Source organism: Mus caroli, chromosome 7 (assembly GCF_900094665.2).
Source record: "Mus caroli chromosome 7, CAROLI_EIJ_v1.1, whole genome shotgun sequence".
Taxonomy (NCBI): domain Eukaryota; kingdom Metazoa; phylum Chordata; class Mammalia; order Rodentia; family Muridae; genus Mus; species Mus caroli.
In genome coordinates, this window is record NC_034576.1 from 135,286,408 (window position 1) to 135,305,056 (window position 18,649).

The window sequence follows — 18,649 nt, forward strand, 5'->3', positions numbered from 1 at the left end:
TGTCTTGGCAGGTTTCTCTAAGAACTTCCAGGAGTATACAGCCAGACACAGAAATGACTTAGCCGATTAAGATCACGCCGTTCCTAAAGCAGGAACCACAGGATCCTAAGCAGCCTCCGTACAGGCTTGCCTGGCAACCTTTCCTGCCTCAGCAAGGGAGGGGCAGCCAGGCCCACTAACCCTCACCTTTCCCTTCTTCCACTCGGGGTCAGAGATAGCGCACATGAACGGAACAGAGATAGCAGACATGAACGGAACAGTAGGCGCCATGGGGATTCGCACCAGTCCAGTAAGCAGAAAGCGATGGATGTGTAGACACGTGGGACTGAGGATCAGACAGGACATCCAGAAATAAGTGGGGTTCAAGGGCCAGCAGCTGAAGGGGTGCAATCTCTTCCACTGAGCTCAACTTTCTAGGTCCCGTGGTGATCCAGGTCCTGGGGCATCACAGCTCCTGAATCACCACTTTGAGTATCATGTGCCTGATCTAAGTACAAGTCTACTCCAGAAAGGCCTGACCTATTGAAGCAATGTGTTTTGGTTGTTCCACGGGGAAAAGCAATTTATACAACAGTCCACTGCAGGGCAGAATTAAGCAGCCCCTATCAGACACACAGAGCAGACACCAGCATGGTGCCATCTGGGCAGGTCTGGGATGCTGTGACTTTTGAGCAGGCAGGTTCTCAATTCCATCAACCACCGCCTTCATAATAAATAAGCCACATTTACTAACCTGGAAACAATTTCCTTCATGGAGGATGAAAATGATCCTGTAAACTAATTCTTCTGGTGTCCTTCATAGCCAGGTGGGTATCACCACACTTGAAGTCAACCTATCCTTAACCCGGGAGGCTCAAGAGTGCCAATGGCAAGGAAGAAGGCATCCTTTGGGCAGGACTTTATATATCCAGGCTTTGTGGAATGCAGCAAACTGAGGAAGAGCAAACATGTTCGGCTGGCTTTAGGTTGTTGTAAGAATGTGAAAAGCCTCAACATCTATCTGTGTCTTGGGGAACTCATATGTCTTCAAATAGGACAACCAGTGACAACTGTAGGCAAGCCTTGGAAGCCCCATACGTAAGGACAGTAAAATAGACAGTGTCCCAGCGCGGAAATAGACATAGCCATTCAAGTGCCCAAGCCTTGGCTGTGTCTCCAGAGACTACTAGGTGACAAGAAGCACAGTTCTGGGAGACTCGAGGGGGCATTGGGTAACAAGAGCATCCCTACCTAACTGGCTCCTAGAAGGAGGGGGAGGGGAAAGGGGATGGCATAGCAGGTGGGGAGTCTTGGCAGTCACTGGAAACAAGGAATGTCCCTTGATTATTGGGATCTGCTAAGCAAGGCTGCTTGAGGCCAGGTTTTAAATGAAAAGTTGGACCCATGAACATCAACAACCCACACACCGATGTCATTTTGTGACCTCAACATGAGTCGCCACACCCAAACCTGCCCAGCTGGCCAGGAAAGAGAAGGCAGCTGCTGTGATCAGCCTAACCACAGGCTCCCCAGGATAGGGTGTGAGGCCGTGTCGATAGGAACTTGAAGGACTACATACAGGACTAACCATCTTCTCTTAGAACAGGGGCACGAGGAACGCCTGTCAGCTGATCAGGAGTCCCTGAAATCCAACCTAGCTCAAAGACGTCTGACCCCCAAAATCTTCAGCCAAAACTCACTAGGGCACCTTTCAACCTCTGCCCAAACATCACCTAAAGGAGTCTCACCTCGGGCCCATCATTCCAAACAGTACCCAGGTCAAAATGACCACTGAAGACCAAGCTACTGTTTGAGAGATTCAGGAACAGGCAGGGAAGAAGTAGATACAAGAGTAAGCCCAGGTTGAACTAGCACCAGCTAGGCATCCCTCTGCCCATGGCAGTGAGCTGCTACCTGAGAGCCTAAGCATGAGGTAGCTACCAACACTCACCTGAACAAAGGACAAGGGGCATAGAGCGGAGTCCAGAGAGGTGTGGCCAGACATTTGGGACACTGACTGTCACTATAACAAGATGGAACCTAGACACTTCAGGTTCCATCTTCAGCCTAAGGCTGAAGGTCAGGGGGAGGCAGGATGGGAGCATGAAGAATCTACAGGGCAGAGTTCTCACAGAGCCACTAAAGGAAGCATTGATCATCTAGCTCTAGGAACCTTCTCTGAAACTTTGGCTGGCAAGATGGCCCAGTGGGTGACTCCGAAGGTCCTGAGTTCAAATCCCAGCAACCACATGGTGGCTCACAACCACCTGCAATGAGATCTGACGCCCTCTTCTGGTGCATCAGAAGACAGCTACAGTGTACTTATGTATAATAATAAATAAATCTCTGGGATGGAGCAAGGAGCAAGGAGGGACTGAGTGAACAGAGCTGACTGGAGCAAGCAGAGGTCCTAAAATTCAATTCCCAACAACCACATGAAGGCTCACAACCATCTGTACAGCTACAGTGTACTCACATACATCAAATAAATAAATCTTTAAAAAAGAAAAAAAATGAAAAATCAACTTTGGCATATTTTCCCTAGTCTGAGACAGGTGGTCAATATTTGCAGAAAAGTAAAAAATCGCTACATGAGAGGTTTGGCAGCACGAGGAATATTGTGCTACCTATATATACCATATATTATGTGAGAGGCCATACATATAGTTTGGTGTGATGAGAGATACAGATTTCAAGCATTCCAAAATATGTAAAAATATAAGAATATCTATAGGTCAAATGGAAAATGAAATATAAAACATATGCAGATTTTTTATTTAAAAGTATTCTCTAGTGAATGAATTTAATCTAAATATATACATATATGCATGAGACAAAAAAAAAAGTGTTATCTCTTCATGCTACAGTTGAAAGTGATTCCCTAAAATATATAATGGAACAGTTATTTGTTCGCTTTCTTCCCACTGCCCTGTATGTGGCCATGTTCTGCTCGGAGCATGTGTTTCCTGACATCAAGAAAACACTGCAAGTTCCCAGGACAGCGGGGACAGAACTGCAGCTGGGAACAGAGGCAGGGTGCTCCCTAGGCTGCTTCTGTCTGGTTTTCCAGCCACCCGGACCCTGACTTGGAGCGTGAGTCCTTAAAAGAGCTACAGTACAAGTAGGTATATGAAAGTGGAGTGTCCTTCAGAGTTCAAGCTACTACAAAATGATACCTGTCCCCTCCCGGGAATCTCAATTCAGAAGTCAGAATTGGAGTGGCCAATTATCTCTGAGACAGGGAGAGCCTTGGAACGTTGCATCCATGAGGACAGTCATTTGTAAATGCTAGATGGTATCCCCCTCCATACAATGTGCCAAGGCATATATGTCTTAAAACCAGCTTGAGCCAGGTGTGGTGATACACTCCTGCAATCCAAACACTTGGGAGGCGTAGACAGAGGGCTAGAGATCAAAAAAAGACCAGCCTGAGCTAAACAAACAGCAAGTTCAGGGATAGCCTTAACAATCCATATATAGGGTCTCAAAAAAACAAACAAACAAGCTGGGTGGTGGTGGCGCACGCCTTTAATCCCAGCACTCGGGAGGCAGAAGCAGGCGGATTTCTGAGTTCGAGGCTAGCCTGGTCTACAAAGTGAGTACCAGGACAGCCAGGGCTATACAGAGAATCCCTGTCTCAAAAAACAAAACAAAACACAGCACTCAAATATTTTATGTGGAATTAAGGTTCCCAGAACTTGCAGTTTTTACAGTTCTCACTGAAACATGTCACAGCCAGAGGGCTGTGGAGCTTCTACTTGAAAAAGCAGGCCCACACAGCCCCTGCTGGGCTTGTGCATCAAGTGAACACCCCTTGCTATTCTCAGGACATAACTGCTGCTAACAATGTCTATTAGTCCTTTGGACAGGATCTGTTTCTTACTAGTTACTGTGCTCTACACAATACAAGGAAGAAAACTGACAAAGCTATGGGCTTTTCTTAACCAAATCATGGTGACACAAGCCCCACTGGGCACCTGAGAAATAGGACATGGTGTGCAGGGGCTATGAAGATGTCCAGGTTTCCTTAGACTGATATCATGCAAGCAAGGCTGCATAAATGTCCCACTGAGGAACATCTCGATGCCTACATCCAGCCACTGTTACTGTTACTGATGGGGAGAGAGAAGAGGGAGGAAGTCATTTGACATCTCACTGCATCTATTACTTCTGCTACATCTTTATGTGCATCTAGCAAGATAAGAGGTTGGAGAGGTCGTTCAGTGGGTAAAAAAAAACTGCCTCCCATCTGTAAGGACCTAAGTTTCCATTCCCAGAAACCAAGTAAATAAAGTCAGAGAGGAGACATGAAGTGTAATCCCACTTCTCTGATGGTTCAAATGAGAGGCAGACACAGGAGAAAAGGCCCGGTCCTGTTGGCAAGAACAGGCACTGGTCTCAGGTCCCTGCCTTCTGGCACCAAGCCCATAAGAACACACAGCTCCCTGAACTCTGACCTTCCACTGGAGCCGGTAGTTCTAAGAAATTCTGCCTGGCTTGTTTTCTTCCAGATGCTACATCCCAGTTACCCCCAAGCCACATCTGACAGAAGGCTTCTGATCTGAGGCCTAGGGTGAGGGGGGAAAAAAAAAAATGAGCCCTGGGGCAGCTGGGAAAGTGGGCAGCTTGGGATCAGAACTCCCTGATCCAGCCTGGGTGAATCGAAACTCCAGGCAGCAGGCTGGAAACAGGCTACAACGGTCCCAGGCACCATGCGTATACACACTGGGCTGGCTGGCTTCCAATGCCCAGCTCACTCAAAACAGTTCTGGAACTGGAGTGTTCCAACAGATCGCCAGGGTCGGCCGAGCTGCCTGGCCCAGAGCAGACCCACGGTTATGCCCCTCTTCCTCTGGAAGCTCCGGGACCCAGTCGGTGGCCTGCCTCAGCCTCTGTGCCAGCCTTTTACATCAGGCAAAAGGTCTTTTCCTAGCACTGGGTCTGTCCTCCCACACCCTCCCTTTTAAGGAGTGGAGTGCTGGCTCTGCGGCTAGCACTCACAGTAACTCCCTGCTGATTCAAAGACTCCAAAAGAAGAAAATTACAGGAGCGTCCTTGCTATTTCCGCCTTCATTGTCTCCGGGCTTGCACTTTTCTCAATTCACCCCAGAGTTTATCCTTACTATCACCAGGCAACAATCATGAAAAAATACCTCTCTCCCCAAAATGCTCAGTGATGTACAGTGTGAGGGTGAAAAAAAAAGATTTCAATACTAATACTGCTCCCCCACCCCTAGATTTTTATGAAACCTTAAATGGCCGTTTTCTTGAAGAAGTGAGCCATTTTCAAACACCAGCATCACTTGGCTCCAAAGCTGCTGCTGGGGGGGAAAAAAAACACCCATGAATCTTCCACATGAATAAAAATTACATTCTACATAAATTAAATATATAATTTGATTAAACATGTTTATGTCTTTGTGATGACATTTAAAATAGAAGTAATCATTTTCTTTTTTTTTAAACAAGAAAAACTCTTTCAAATATAATTCGAAGCTGTCAAACCAATCTTCTGCTACAGATCTTTTAAATGTCACATACCTTCAAAAGGAGATGGCAGTTTCCTTTTAAATATGCAATTCCAAACAGTGTGCTCTGAATCAAGACTGTATTAAAATACACCGCTGGCATTTATCCCGACTTAAGTAGCGCCCTTTCCCCCTCTCTGAGTGGATGGGCTTCTATGGTGGATGTGCTTGGAAGTCCTGCAGAGGTGTTCCTCCCCGGGACAGCTCTCGGGACAGCTCTCTCGGTTCGGGGAAGAGCCAGTAAGTGCGACAGCAGTTGACTGCACACCACAGGGCTTGACACCAAACCCACTCTTCATACCGTAAGAGGGCAAAGGTGTCCTCTGCTGAATCTGGCTCATCCCCAACCCAGATGCCTCACTGAACTCTGTGTAACCCAGTTTTGGCATAGCGTTGATGGCCCATTGTAAGACAGTGTTAATCAAATGCAAGAAAAACTCCCAGCTCATTCTCATAAGTCAATGACCTACATATTCAATTGCTTATTCACCATCCCGGTAGCAAACACTGCTATATTTAAACCCAGCACAGCTATATCTTTTTTCTCTAAAATGCTTAGAGACAAATAATCCTTATGTCCCAGCCTTCTTCCTCTTGTCGGCATCAAGCGTTTGGGGAACTCAAAGGAGCCCACTGTTCCAGCTCTCTAACCAGGGATAGGAAGAGACATTTCCCTCTGCAACTCTACATAGCACCTGGCTCACAGTAAGTGCTCAGGGGATAAAAACAGATCAGATGACTTCAAGTTAGTTAAACACAGGTGACAAGCATGTCACATACAAAGCATGCAGCATATATCACGGCAAGGACCAACATCTTAATTAGCTTGGGCCACAAGAGAGGAAAGGGAAAGATAGAGCTTGGCGATAAAATGAAAGACTGGTGGGAACCGCGCCGCTCAGCCACTCCCATCCCTTAGTGTTTCACCCAAGCTTTAAGGAAGAGCATGAATTAAGCACCGAATGCCCAAGATGACGTGAACTATTGGGGCAGAGTATCTGAAATTAAACAAGGAATCCACCCATTTCCCCCCACCAAGAGGCAGATAGCTGCAGCACTAAGGTGGAGCCAATAGGATTGGGAAACTTCAAGAGAGCCAATCATGTAGAGGAGTGCGGAGCGGGCGGAGCACACTTCTCTGTGGTGCTCAGGTACAGCCAAGGGAGAATGTCACTCATCAATCCTGAATGGGAACTAACCACTTACAAGCTCCAAGCCATCACCTTGAAGATAACAGGATCTGGCTGGCAGTAAGTAGTGGCTCGACCAGAGGATCGGTATGGACTACATAATAAGACTCATCTAAAACTACAAAAGGTTTCGAATGGAGGTCAAGTGAGGAGGGAGGGCAAGGAGACAGGAAAGAGCAGGAGCAACTACCACCAAAATTCTTACTACAGTGAAAGCAGATTCCAGGCACTGAGGCTTGAAGAAATCCAGCGAGAGTCCAGGGACCTACCTGTTCTCTTTAGAATTCGGGCAATTTCCTTTCCAGGGTGGCAAGGCCCTCCCTCCCGGTGCAGAGGACTAGAACTTGGTAACACCATTCTGAAATCTGGCATTTGGTGCATCCACAACTGTGCGGAGAGCTGAGGATGAGCTGGAATTCAGGGCAGAGCAGGGCAGGGCCAGGCCCATCAACCCCATCCTCAAGCCCCACCCTTCATACTTCCCTAGAAAGGATGCTGCCTTCGTTACCACCTCCTCTCCCAGGTACCAGCATTCCAATACTGGGTCTTGCTCTCAGCCCCTGGGTCAGATGGTATCTAATATCCACACATAGCAAATAAGCATATGCTCTTATGGTGGTTTGACCTTACCATGGCGTGCATGGCGCACATTCAATAGAAGCTGCATTTGGAATGCAGAAATCTGACCTTTTTCCTCAAGTCAGCGATGCATGCTATAGCCTGCTGCTAAGACTGGGCCGTCGCACCAGGCCTCAGTTCCCTCCCAGGTAGTAACAGCTCGGACACCTAGCTCTTTGGAATAAAATGGAAACATCAACTGAACTAGTAGTATAGTTTTCAAATCCTACTTGGAATCAAATGACTCTAGACAGGGCTCCTCACCACACCCCTTCTCTCAATACTGTGCTTCTTTTTAAAGAGGTCTCAGACAGGAGCCAAAAATTGCAAAAATGCAAACCTAGATAAGTTCCTGGTGACAAAGGACCTCATTGCCACGATGGCAATGCTAGGTATGGCACCGGGAACAGGTCACAGGTCACATTCAAATCATAATATATCACAGAGCATATACATCAGAATAGCTCCTTAGTTTGGAGACCACAGGCCTGAGCACACCCACCTAGCATCCAGTGGTAAGTCCTCAAGGTGGTTCGTGGAAGGAGGCCATAAATCAGTAAGATGGAATCCATTCAAGGACATCCTGCAACTCTATAAAAACATCCCTCAGAAACTAACAGCCCCATAGAGACCCTCCTCCTGCCTCAGGCTGCACTTTTTGGGAGCCTGGCATTTTGATGGGAAGAGGCAGCAGGAAGAGAGAGAGAGAGAGAGAGAGAGAGAGAGAGAGAGAGAGAAGAACCAATCATGTTGAATAAGTAGAAAGGTGAGTGCCCTCACCTAGGGACTCCACACCCCATTTCCAACAGAAAAAGAGTACAAGCCATCTTGATAAGGGCAGAATCCTGGACTTGATCCCCAAATCCAGCCAAGCAGAAAGCCAGAGTTCATTGAGTGGCTTATAAAACATCTGTTTTTTTTTTTTTTTCCATTTGTTTTTTGAGACGGGGTCCTGGTATCACAGCTTAGCCTGTGACTACATAGTGATCCCACCTACCACAGCATCCAAGCTACTATAATTACAGACATGTGCCACCACATGTTTTACAACTTGAAAAGATCTATTGATTAAAGGTAAAAGAGCTTCAGGCAAAATGAGTATACACGGTGCCAACATACATCATACTGTGTGGTGTGTGTGTGTTACATATAACATACAGATGAAGTATTATATGGAAAATTCTAGAATAAGTAAGACTTGTTGGCCAGGCGTGGTGGCACACGCCTTTAATCCCAGCACTGGGGAGGCAGAGGCAGGCGGATTTCTGAGTTCGAGGCCAGCCTGGTCTACAAAATGAGTTCCAGGACAGCCAGGGCTACACAGAGAAACCCTGTCTCGAAAAAACAAAAACAAACAAACAAACAAAAAAAAGTAAGACTTGTTGGGGGCGGGGGTGGGGGGGTGGGATGGGGGGAATCAAGCTATACCAACCAACCAGCCAAACAAACAAACAAAATACATATTGGCTGCCTGTGGTAAACATGGAGGTGGTAAAGGACACGAGCCACACCACACAAGGCCAGCAAGAAACTTTCTAGATGGACCTGTTAAGTTCTCTATTATCTTGATAGGGTGTACGTGTCAGAATTCATCGATGGCACAGTGATGGCCAACATAGGTCATATGGCTGCTCTTTCCCAACCAATCCCCATTGCAGCCCACCAATACATCCTCTACATGACATGATGCGGAAATATTCTAGGTGAAGCTGAGGTCTGAAAGGCAGCCCAGTGATGTGGGCAAGAGCAAGGAAGAGCAGAGAGCAGAGGGAGAGTGCGCAGTGCTGGCTGGAAAGGCTGATCTGTGCTCGCTGTTGACTGACAAAGATCAAACCAGAATCAAGCTGATCTTCTAAGGAAATCACAGTAGCTCATTAGGGAAACCCTCCACTCCATCAGTTCAGGGTCTGTCTAGGGAATGAACCACCAAGGACCAGCAGCACCCTACGATGAACAGACCCATGAACAAACAGACCTGTGACTTTCAAAGCTCCTGCTCATATACTGAAGGCCATACAAATTCAGGCCAATAAAGCTCAAGGTTTCTGGCCTGGGGAGATGGCACAATGAGTATGGTGGCCTGCCTAGAGTCCCAGTGCTGGAGAGATGGGAGGCAGAGATGAGATTCCCCAAGACAACTGGCTATCCAGCTCAATCAGCAAGCTCTTGTAGAAAGCAGCGGTGGAAGACACACACTGTGCTTCACCCATGTGTACACACATACACACACTTCACACACACACACACACACACATATATATACATTAAAACAAACAAAAAACAACTTGTGATCTCATCTCAGAAAAAGGACCAGAATACAAGGGTAACAACTCACAGGTTTCCCCATGGCTTTGAGGCTCATCAAGGCCAGCCCACAGGGCATTTGACTCTCTCATTCCAAGCCTTGTCAGGGTGGTACAGCCTTTTCTTGGCTCAACAACTTGTCAGGTCCCTTTGGAAGGACGCTGCTAAACAGCACATGATTCTAACAAGGCTGCCATTAAATAAAGTGGGATTTCTCAATGTGAAGTTGCCGTTCCAGAGTAGGTCACAGGCAGCTGTACTTACAAGCCTCTCTTAGTACCCAAGAGGCTTTTTAAAGTATTAAGTAGAAAAAATGCATGTAACTTCCCAGTTAAAATACAGTGCAGACACTCTGAAAGGTGGAGGCGGCATCCACTCCATTTTCATTGCCAGATGGCAGGACACTGCGATAAAAGCACGTACTTCAATAAAAGACTCAACTGCTGTGACCCTTGATGCAATACTAGCCATCTCTCTTGCATCAGGGAAGATCCTGAAACCACCTGGTAGAGGATCCTCAGTTTTGGAGGGATGCATCCTGAAATCCTAGGGAAGAAATTTAGCCTCCTGTCCAGAATGGCCAAAAAAAAAAAAAAAAAAAAAAAAAAAAAAAAAAAAAAAAAAAAATCCTGATTTCTCTAACTCACTTGATTATAAACAGATGTGTGTTGGAATCAGGCTCTTCCACAGGCAGAAGCCAAGCCAACAGACTCTTGGGGGAAGCTAGAGGGCCTGGGAGGCAGAGGGAGATGACCATCCATGCAGTACATGTAGTCCAGAGATGGCAGGGAGCTGGGTAGGAGACTGAGACAGGAGGATTACAAACTTAGTTGTTGTGGCCCTATCTTAAAATAGAAGAGCAAACTGTGTAGTACATGAGAAGCTCTGGGTTAAGTCTCTGGCACCATAAAGTAAAACTTAGACCAGAATGACTTTATAAACCACAAGCGAGGAAAAACAGCTGTCAAGATATGGCGTGGATTGATTTAATAACCACGATTACAGAGATGTTAAAATGTTATCAACCAGTGAAATAGAGTACGCACTGAAGTACCTTACTCTAACCAGTAAGGTTAGAAACACAGGCATCTCCACTTCAGATAAAAAAAAAAAAAAACCCTGGAGCTCCCCCCAGGATTAGACTTGTCTATCACTCCACTGGCAGAATGGGGAAGGAGTTTCCGGCCAGTCTCTGAACCAGTTGCCTGGAGCAGGTTAAGTTCTCCACAATTGCCTTCTGCCACACAAACTCCAAGCAACCGTGCCAAGCTCCGAGACCTCACATCCAGACTCACCAAGTGCTTCTGTATAGAAGAATATTCTATCAACTCTTGGGGGGGGGGGAGCCACTAAAACATGACATTCAAGTGAGAATGGATGTTCAAAAATATCAAAAATAAGCATCCAAGTTAGAAAACCGCTAAGGGTTATTTTCACATTCTAATGAATTTAGTTTCATAAACACAAATCAAGCAGACACTCTCAAAATTCTAATGGTATGGTACAAAAAACAAACAAACAAACAAGAAACAAAAAACTCTTATTGCCAGAGTATGGATGCCATTGAGAAAAATATGTAAGGAACGGCTCACTGCAAAGGGTCTCCCTCGTGATCTGTGTTCATGAACTTGGCTCTGAGCTGGCTTGCCAGGACAGTTGCTGAAGCAGCAAGGAGTTTGAGATACAGGGCTAGGGGTCATGCTCTCAGTCAGCAGAGCATGGGGATCTGAGTTCAAACCCTGGCACAGACTTAAAAACATCTATCCATGTCTATCCATGATCTTGATGCTGGGGAAGGGGCATACAAGGGAGGGAGATAGGGTGAATCCCAGGGTTGTAGCTCAGTTGGTGAGTTCAATAAGGGACCCTCTCTCAGAGATTAGATATCTGATATGTGTTTGCACACAAACACCGGAGCTTGAGGCCTTCTATCCCCACTCAGGCATTTCAGTCAGGTGTCTGGTAAGCACGCAGCAGGTGGGGGCGGGGGGGACACACAGAGGGCATCCACCTCATGGGGACTACCAGCAACAAGTGTAGACAGACTGCTGGGCAGCATGAAAGTGTTTGGAAAGAACCTGGAGATGTTGAGGCAAAAGTAGACCCAGACAGCTCACCTTGCTGTGTAGCTTCAATCTGTGTCAAGCCCATCCATCACACAGAAAGCACCCAAGTTCAAACCCCAAGAGTTGAACAAACTAATCACAAGTATGCAAAATTAGCAGGCTGGAAACACAAAACCAGGAGCTAGGGAAACACGTTGAAGGCCTGTTCCACAGGCTCTGCAGCCTGGTGGGATACAGAACGGGTGGTTACCTTAAGCAGAGCCCCTCCATCGGAGAACAAAGGCTTTTGGTTTGGAAACTGTAATTAGAACTCATCCAAACATGACTGTACAACTGTCTATCACTACATGAGCACAGGCGATCTGTTTAGCCTTTTAAAGAACAAGGCACCAAGAAGAATCTCTCCTCTAAGAAGAATCCTAAAGCCTAACCACTTCCCGAAAATACAAGTATAGCATCCCTTATCCAACCAGGGAACCTTGGGGACAAGGATGCCTCATTCCTGCAGAGTCTACTGTATGGATCAATCAATCAATCAATACCCAAGTCACTGTCCTGGATGGCAAACACTCACCACCACGTTCAAGACTAGAGCTTATTTGGCATGAGTAAAAGTCTGGTTCCTAAAAGAACGTAAAGGAGAATGGCATAACTGGACTTGCGAGATGGCTCAACAGTTAAGAGCACCAACTACTCTTCCAGAGGTTCTGAGTTCAATTCCCAGCAACCACATGGGGGCTCACAACCACCTGTAATAAGATCTGATGCCCTCTTCTGGTGTGTCTGAAGAAAGCAATGGTGTACTCATATACATAAAATAATTTTTTTTATTTATTAAGACTGTCCCAAGGACTAGATTAAGTGCTATGCTGAGGGAGCCATCAATAGCCATCATAATCCTGCACCCTTCCCAGCTCACAGGCTCTAAATGCCTGTGCAAAGAGTTCATTCACAGTAGATTCAGATTGAAACTTGGGCTAGCTTAAGCCCATCTTGACCCTTGACATACTCAGGTGACCCAACCCAACTGGAGGACCATCCGGCAGGGGGTACAGGACCCTCTACTTCCTGTCCTTCCCTGCCTCCACCCCTCCCCTGACCCCACCACCCCACCCGCTAGGAAGACTGGCGGTCAAGGTTGACTAGATCTTCCACCTGCAGGACATTCCGAGGAACAGCTTTCTGACACACGAGTAAGCATGTTCCCAGCGTGAGAGTCTGCAGGTTTTCAGTGTCAGGAACCAATCAACTCACCTCACCCTCCAGGCTTCCAAACCCCAGAGAACAACACATCATGGGCCTCCAGCCTTTGTAGGCCAAGGATGAGTTCCTGGGAAAAGGTGCCCCTTTTCTACAAAAATACGCATGACCTTTCCCACCCTTATCCCTTGTGGCTTGTGCCTCTACGAGGTTCACACCCCTCCTCACAGGTTGGAACACTGGAGGTCCCCAAGGTGCCCAGCCCGAGTCCCAACTAAACTAGTTGCTGTTTCCTAGGCAACAGCTGCTTTCTCTCTCCAGATACCCAGGGATCCGCAGGAAGAGCATTCCTGCTCCTACATCTGCTGCTTCACAATGGCAAGAGATAGGCCGGTTCACTTTAAGATTCATGGATGCTGGCTGGACCAATAGCAATCTCACAGCAACCTCCTCCTATAATGTATCTCCCTGTTTGAAGGGCATACATTGACATAAGACGACCTTCACCCTGTTGATAGGAAGCCAGTGCCCCTTTTCAGGGGAAAGTGGAGGCATTTCATGGTACTGCTCAACTATTCAGCCTCGAGGGAGATGGATACACACTGTCATTCAGGTATTTTGTGAAAGGCTGAGGCTCTCACAGCAGCCCTTAGTCCCTGCACTGACTATGCCAAGCCTGGGAGGCAGGAAAGTTAGGGCTTCCAGATGTTCTTTCCAGCTCTCAGTGGAACGGAGAGACGGTGTTAAAGGTGTGTTGGTGGCCCACTAGAATCACCAGAAACAGGTCTCTCCCTAAGCCACTGATAGTTTGAGAGAGTGAGCTACAAGTTTTTAAGTTTCCCAGGGAATTCTCAGGTCCACACAGGGATGAGGATGCAGAGTACGGAGCTCAGGGCAATCTGGGCAGGAGACCAAGTGAGAGGGGATGTAGCCTAGCCCCTACCTTTCCAGCTCATGACCTTCAGGCATGTGTGTGTGTGACACCTCCTCCCAGGACTCCCACGTTTCTACTGCTCACTGATTGCCCACTGCCCTCTGGGAGGGTGATGGGATCCTCATGGGATCCTTTTCAGCAGGGCTCCAGCAGGCTTGTTCAGGCCACTATCCTAGAGCCCTGCCGGGAAGGGCCACATGTGCTACCCTACCCCTAACCCCGAGACCCAACAAGGGAGTAAAGATCCACCTCTCTACTGTATGAGAGAAAGACAAGGAAGGAAGGGAGGCTACAATCCTGTTCTTGTGGGCACTCTGCCCTTAACACCTCCCAAGCCTCCCACTTAGGTCTGACCTGCTCCAAAGCAAACTCCCGCAGGGAATTCGTTCACTTGGCCCTGCTGCATCTCCTACATGCCAGGGCCTGAGGAACTTGAACCCAGAGGTCTGTTACAAGATGTCATCCAGAACACTATTAAACCCCTGCCCCACTCCTCACATAGTTGAACATCCAGGGACACGCAGGAGCCAAGACTGAACATGTCTCTCCAGAATAGTAACCAGAAGCTCGCTCTCCTACCAGTGTAGCCCACGGCCTGGGAAGAGCCAGGTGACTTCAGATGGACTCTGGGAAGGCAGAAAGGAGGGGAACATTAGCTAACCATCATCACCAGAAGAGAACTGTTTGTTTATTATAGTCTCATGTTCCTGGGTATTCTTTTTAACTTTAAAATCTAAGTTTTCACTGGGTAGTGGTAGTGCATGCCTTTAGCCCAAGCACTCGGGAGGCAGAGGCAGGCAGATCTATGAGCCAGCCTGGTCTACAGAGCAAGCTTCAGGACAGTCAAGACTACACAAAGAACCCCGTCTCAGCAAATGAACAGATCTGTTTCTCAGCTGAAGCTTTACACCCATCAGAACCACAGATTCACCGAGATACACGGGAAACACTAGCAATTCTGAAAGCAGTTTACACACATGGAAAGGTTTACTCAAAAAAGAAAAGACACACACACACACAATCAGGGTCACAGTAAGAAACCTATGAAAGATGAGTTTTCACAGTGTATGTTCTAGACCAGCCAGAGTTGAGTCCCTTAGCCTGGCGTGGCCCCAGTGAGTATAGTGGGCTGCTGTTCTAAGGACCAACACCCCATCCCCGCCTTGCCATCCTGCCCTGCCCCAGTTAGCTCCAGCCGGTTCTCTTCACGGATGGGGAGCTGTGCATTCCAGGGTCAGACTTTATCTTCTAAATGCACAATGTGCTCAGGCCAAAAGCAAAACAAAAGGCCTTTCCAGGATGCTTTCCAAATTCCTGAAACACACTGGGTGGAAAAAAAAAAATGGAACCCCGTTTCCTCTTATTTTTTAATTTTACACTGACTATGTTTATAATAAAATAGAATAACTTATTTATTTGCTTACCTTACTTGGAAAGACAATAAATTGGAAAGCTTCATAAATCTCACAGGGAATTCCTTTAAACAAGGATCGTCAGCAAAAATCCGTAAATAACCCCCTGGCAGCCTTGAGCCGTCACCTCCAGCAAGCATTCTTGTCCCTCCAGCCTTGGTGCATAACCACTTGCAAACAAATCAAACTAAGAACTACTCTTGCTTTTTCTGATACCGTAAGGTTCCGAAAGCACCCAGAGTACAGGGGAGGTCTGGAAATCAGGCTGTGAGGGGTCTGAGGAGAATGACCTTCGAAGTTCAGAACCCATGAAGATGGACAGTCTCACACAGAGGTTTCAAGGGCTGTGCTAAAAATAAGTTTAAATAAGAGGCAGAAAGAAGCCCGGTGGATAATCAAACTGCACCCTCGAATGAGCCGAGCCGCAGTAATCAATTTACATATCACTCAAAAGGAAAATTACCATAGCTAAAAGGGACAGTTCTCCAAGCCAAAGGTTATAAAGAAATTCAGCCCAACTCACCACTATTCAAAAGTGATTAAATATGTATTTTCAGCAGGGAGCAAACTCAAAACCGCTACACACCTTTGCCCAGAGACCTTGACTTGGGTGTGAGATCCACACAGCTTCACATCCGCCCTGCACATCTCTTCCCTCAGCTGCTTAGCTGGATAAAATAACTGGATTTTAAGTTCCACTGAGGTTCCCGTATAGCACCAAAGAGCCAGCACGATGTCTACATGCTAGCTATGCGTCACTAGTGCCTGCTGGGTAATTAGTCCAGCCAGTGTGGTATGGATGGCATTTATATACTGAGCATCAACAGTCTGAAAATACTTCAAAATCCACAGCTTTTTGAGTGCTGGCATAACACAGGTTAAACTTTCTACACCGTACCAATGTCCATGTGCGGAGCGGAGAGCGTTACAAGAGGCTAACCACTTACACCTGGGTCTCAGGCACAAGCAGAACATTAATCAGTCCGGGGTAAGGCTCGAGGTCTCAGCATGCATATGCAAATTGTGGTCTCCCCCCACCTGCTTGAACCTGCTTGCTCAAGGGTGGAGCTTCCTGCTCATTCGTCCTGCCACGCCTACTGCTGGACCCTGTCGCTTTGTTGCCTGGAGGCACACACGTGTTCGTCCTGCTACTGGACCCTGAGTTACTTGGCGGGAAATCGGGTTCCCTCCCCTTTCCTTTAAAACTGAGTGTCTGGAAATAGTAAAATTGAGCTTTGATCAGAATCTTGTCTTAGCTTCATTCCCTTCTCTCGCCGCCTAGCCCCTCTTCTCTTCCAGGTTTCCAAAATGCCTTTCCAGGCTAGAACCCAGGCTGTGATCTGCTGGCCGGACACAACACAAATGAGTCCACTGGGGTGGGGGTGACTGGAGAGCTGGCTCAGAGATGCTTTTTACAGCATGGTTCCTAAGACCATGCCGGTTCACAACATGTCACTTCCAGGGAATCTGACCTCCACGGGCACTGCATGCCTGTGATGCACATACATACATGCAGGCAAAAGATTTGTTTTGCATGTACGAAGGAAATCCTTNTTTTTTTTTTTTTTTTTTTNAGACAGAGGACTGGACTGGCCTCAAGCTCAGAGATCTGCCTGCCTCTGCTTCCCACGTGGAACTAAAGGCCACCTGGCACGGAAGAAGCAAATCTTAAATTTAAAAAAAAAAAAATTCTCATTATGTATAGGCAAATATTCCCCAAATTAGAAAACTCCAAAATCTGAAAATCCAAGCATTTTGGATAAAGGGTACTCAGCCGTGACTCCGAGGGATATCGTGCCAAACACATTTCCACCTCCTCCCTCATTTATAAATGAAGCCCGTTTATAAAAAGCTCATTTATAACTGGTGTTATTTCCTAATGTGCACCCTAACAAAAGGCCTTTCTAAAGAAGTGCCTTTCGGTTGACTCTGAAGACACGCTGGGAGCTTGGGTCCAGACCAAGGCACCAGGCGTCCCTGATCAGCACAGCTGGCTGGCTGTCTCCCCTTAAGAAGCCAGCTGGGGTTTTCCAGTCCACAAGGAACACTGCTACCCAAAGGTGGAGACAGGAGTAGAGGCCCTAGAGAGAACTGGGAACAGCCTGTGCCCAACACACCACCAGGCTCTCTAGCTGCTGAGTGCTGCAGCTTAGCTGTGCTCCGGGCTTCGTCTTCTAGAGTGCAGCTCTGGCTGGTGAGGTCTGTGGGTTACTTCCTGTTGGGGATGACAGCTCCTTAACAAGTTTGCCAATGTTCCGCATGCCAGCCAATCACTTCCCTCCTTATGCTTATTTTTTAAAGAGCTTATTTGAGGTATAGTTGAAAAAAAAAGCAAGGATGACTATACCTGTGAACCCTCGCCACAGCTGTGGTAATAAACATAGCCCTCTCCAAAAGCTAGTAAGTGCTGCTTCGTGTGTTCGATTAAAATCTAGTAATCTATTTGCCCTATAAGAAATCCCAATGGTCAGGCTGTCCAGGGATGGAGGAGAGAACTGCCAATGGGGAGCACCATGGAGCGGGAGATCCCTCCCTTCCACAGCTCCCTCTCATGTAAGACCTGATGAAGCAGACTTCTCACACTTCCAACAGTCCTTGACCCATGGCCCTATGTGCCTTTTAACTTATAATCCAGATTCAGCTCACACTTTCAGGCCCCAGTCTGAATTCTATAAGCAGGTGCCTGGGTTCCCATTACCTTCCCTGTACAGGACACCTCAGGTGACTACACCAAAGAATCCAACATTATATATAAAGGTCTCAGCTCCCATACATCTAAGCCAGATAACAGTGCAATCCCAGTGAAAGCTGGCAGAGGTGGCCAACCAGCCCTGGGCTGCTCTGATGAATGTACCGAGGGGAAGTGATCATAAGCGCCGAAAAGGCGGTTCCAGCAATAATCAGTTATTTAACAAATGCAGTGATTCCTCAACTTAATCATCTTAAGAATTCATAGCCAAGCCGTGGTGGCACACGCCTTTAATCCCAGCACTCGAGAGCCAGAAGCAGGCTGATCTCCTAGTTTGAGGCCAACCTGGTCTACATGAGTTCCAGGACAGCCAGAGCTACATAGACGATGTTGGCATGTTCACAGGAACCAGCACACCAGGGGGCTCCCTCGGGTATTCAATTAATTCTCCACTACCTGCAAATGATCAATGTGGCTGACCCTTCCCCACCTGGAAAGTTCTCCAGTTCCCAGGGCTTTTCACAAACTACACTCTCTGAACCACAGGAAGGCAGCTGGCCCAGCTGGCCTCTACCTTCAATAAACAAATCATGACCCAAGAGCCACCCAGGATTCCTGGGAACAGAAGCAGGCCCAGCACTGTGAAACAGCACACTTCCCAGCTCTCTCCAAAACCATTTCCCTTAAGGAGAAAGGATGAAGCAGCAGTCAGTGTCCTGTTGATCACTC

At 47.2% G+C, this 18,649-nt stretch overlaps 1 protein-coding gene across 6 annotated transcripts in view; it reads right to left on the reverse strand.

The window, feature by feature from the left end:
- The window catches only part of Ctbp2 (C-terminal binding protein 2), a 137,075-nt gene that overhangs the window by 97,096 nt on the left and 21,330 nt on the right, over nt 1-18,649 (reverse strand). The window contains exon 1 of one of the 6 annotated variants that reach the window (XM_029479546.1): nt 14,399-14,511. The exons of the other annotated variants lie outside the window; for them this stretch is intronic. The gene's annotated coding sequence lies outside the window, so the exon portion shown is untranslated. Of the gene's footprint in view, nt 1-14,398; nt 14,512-18,649 lie in introns of those variants that run through there. 6 annotated transcript variants of the gene reach the window in all.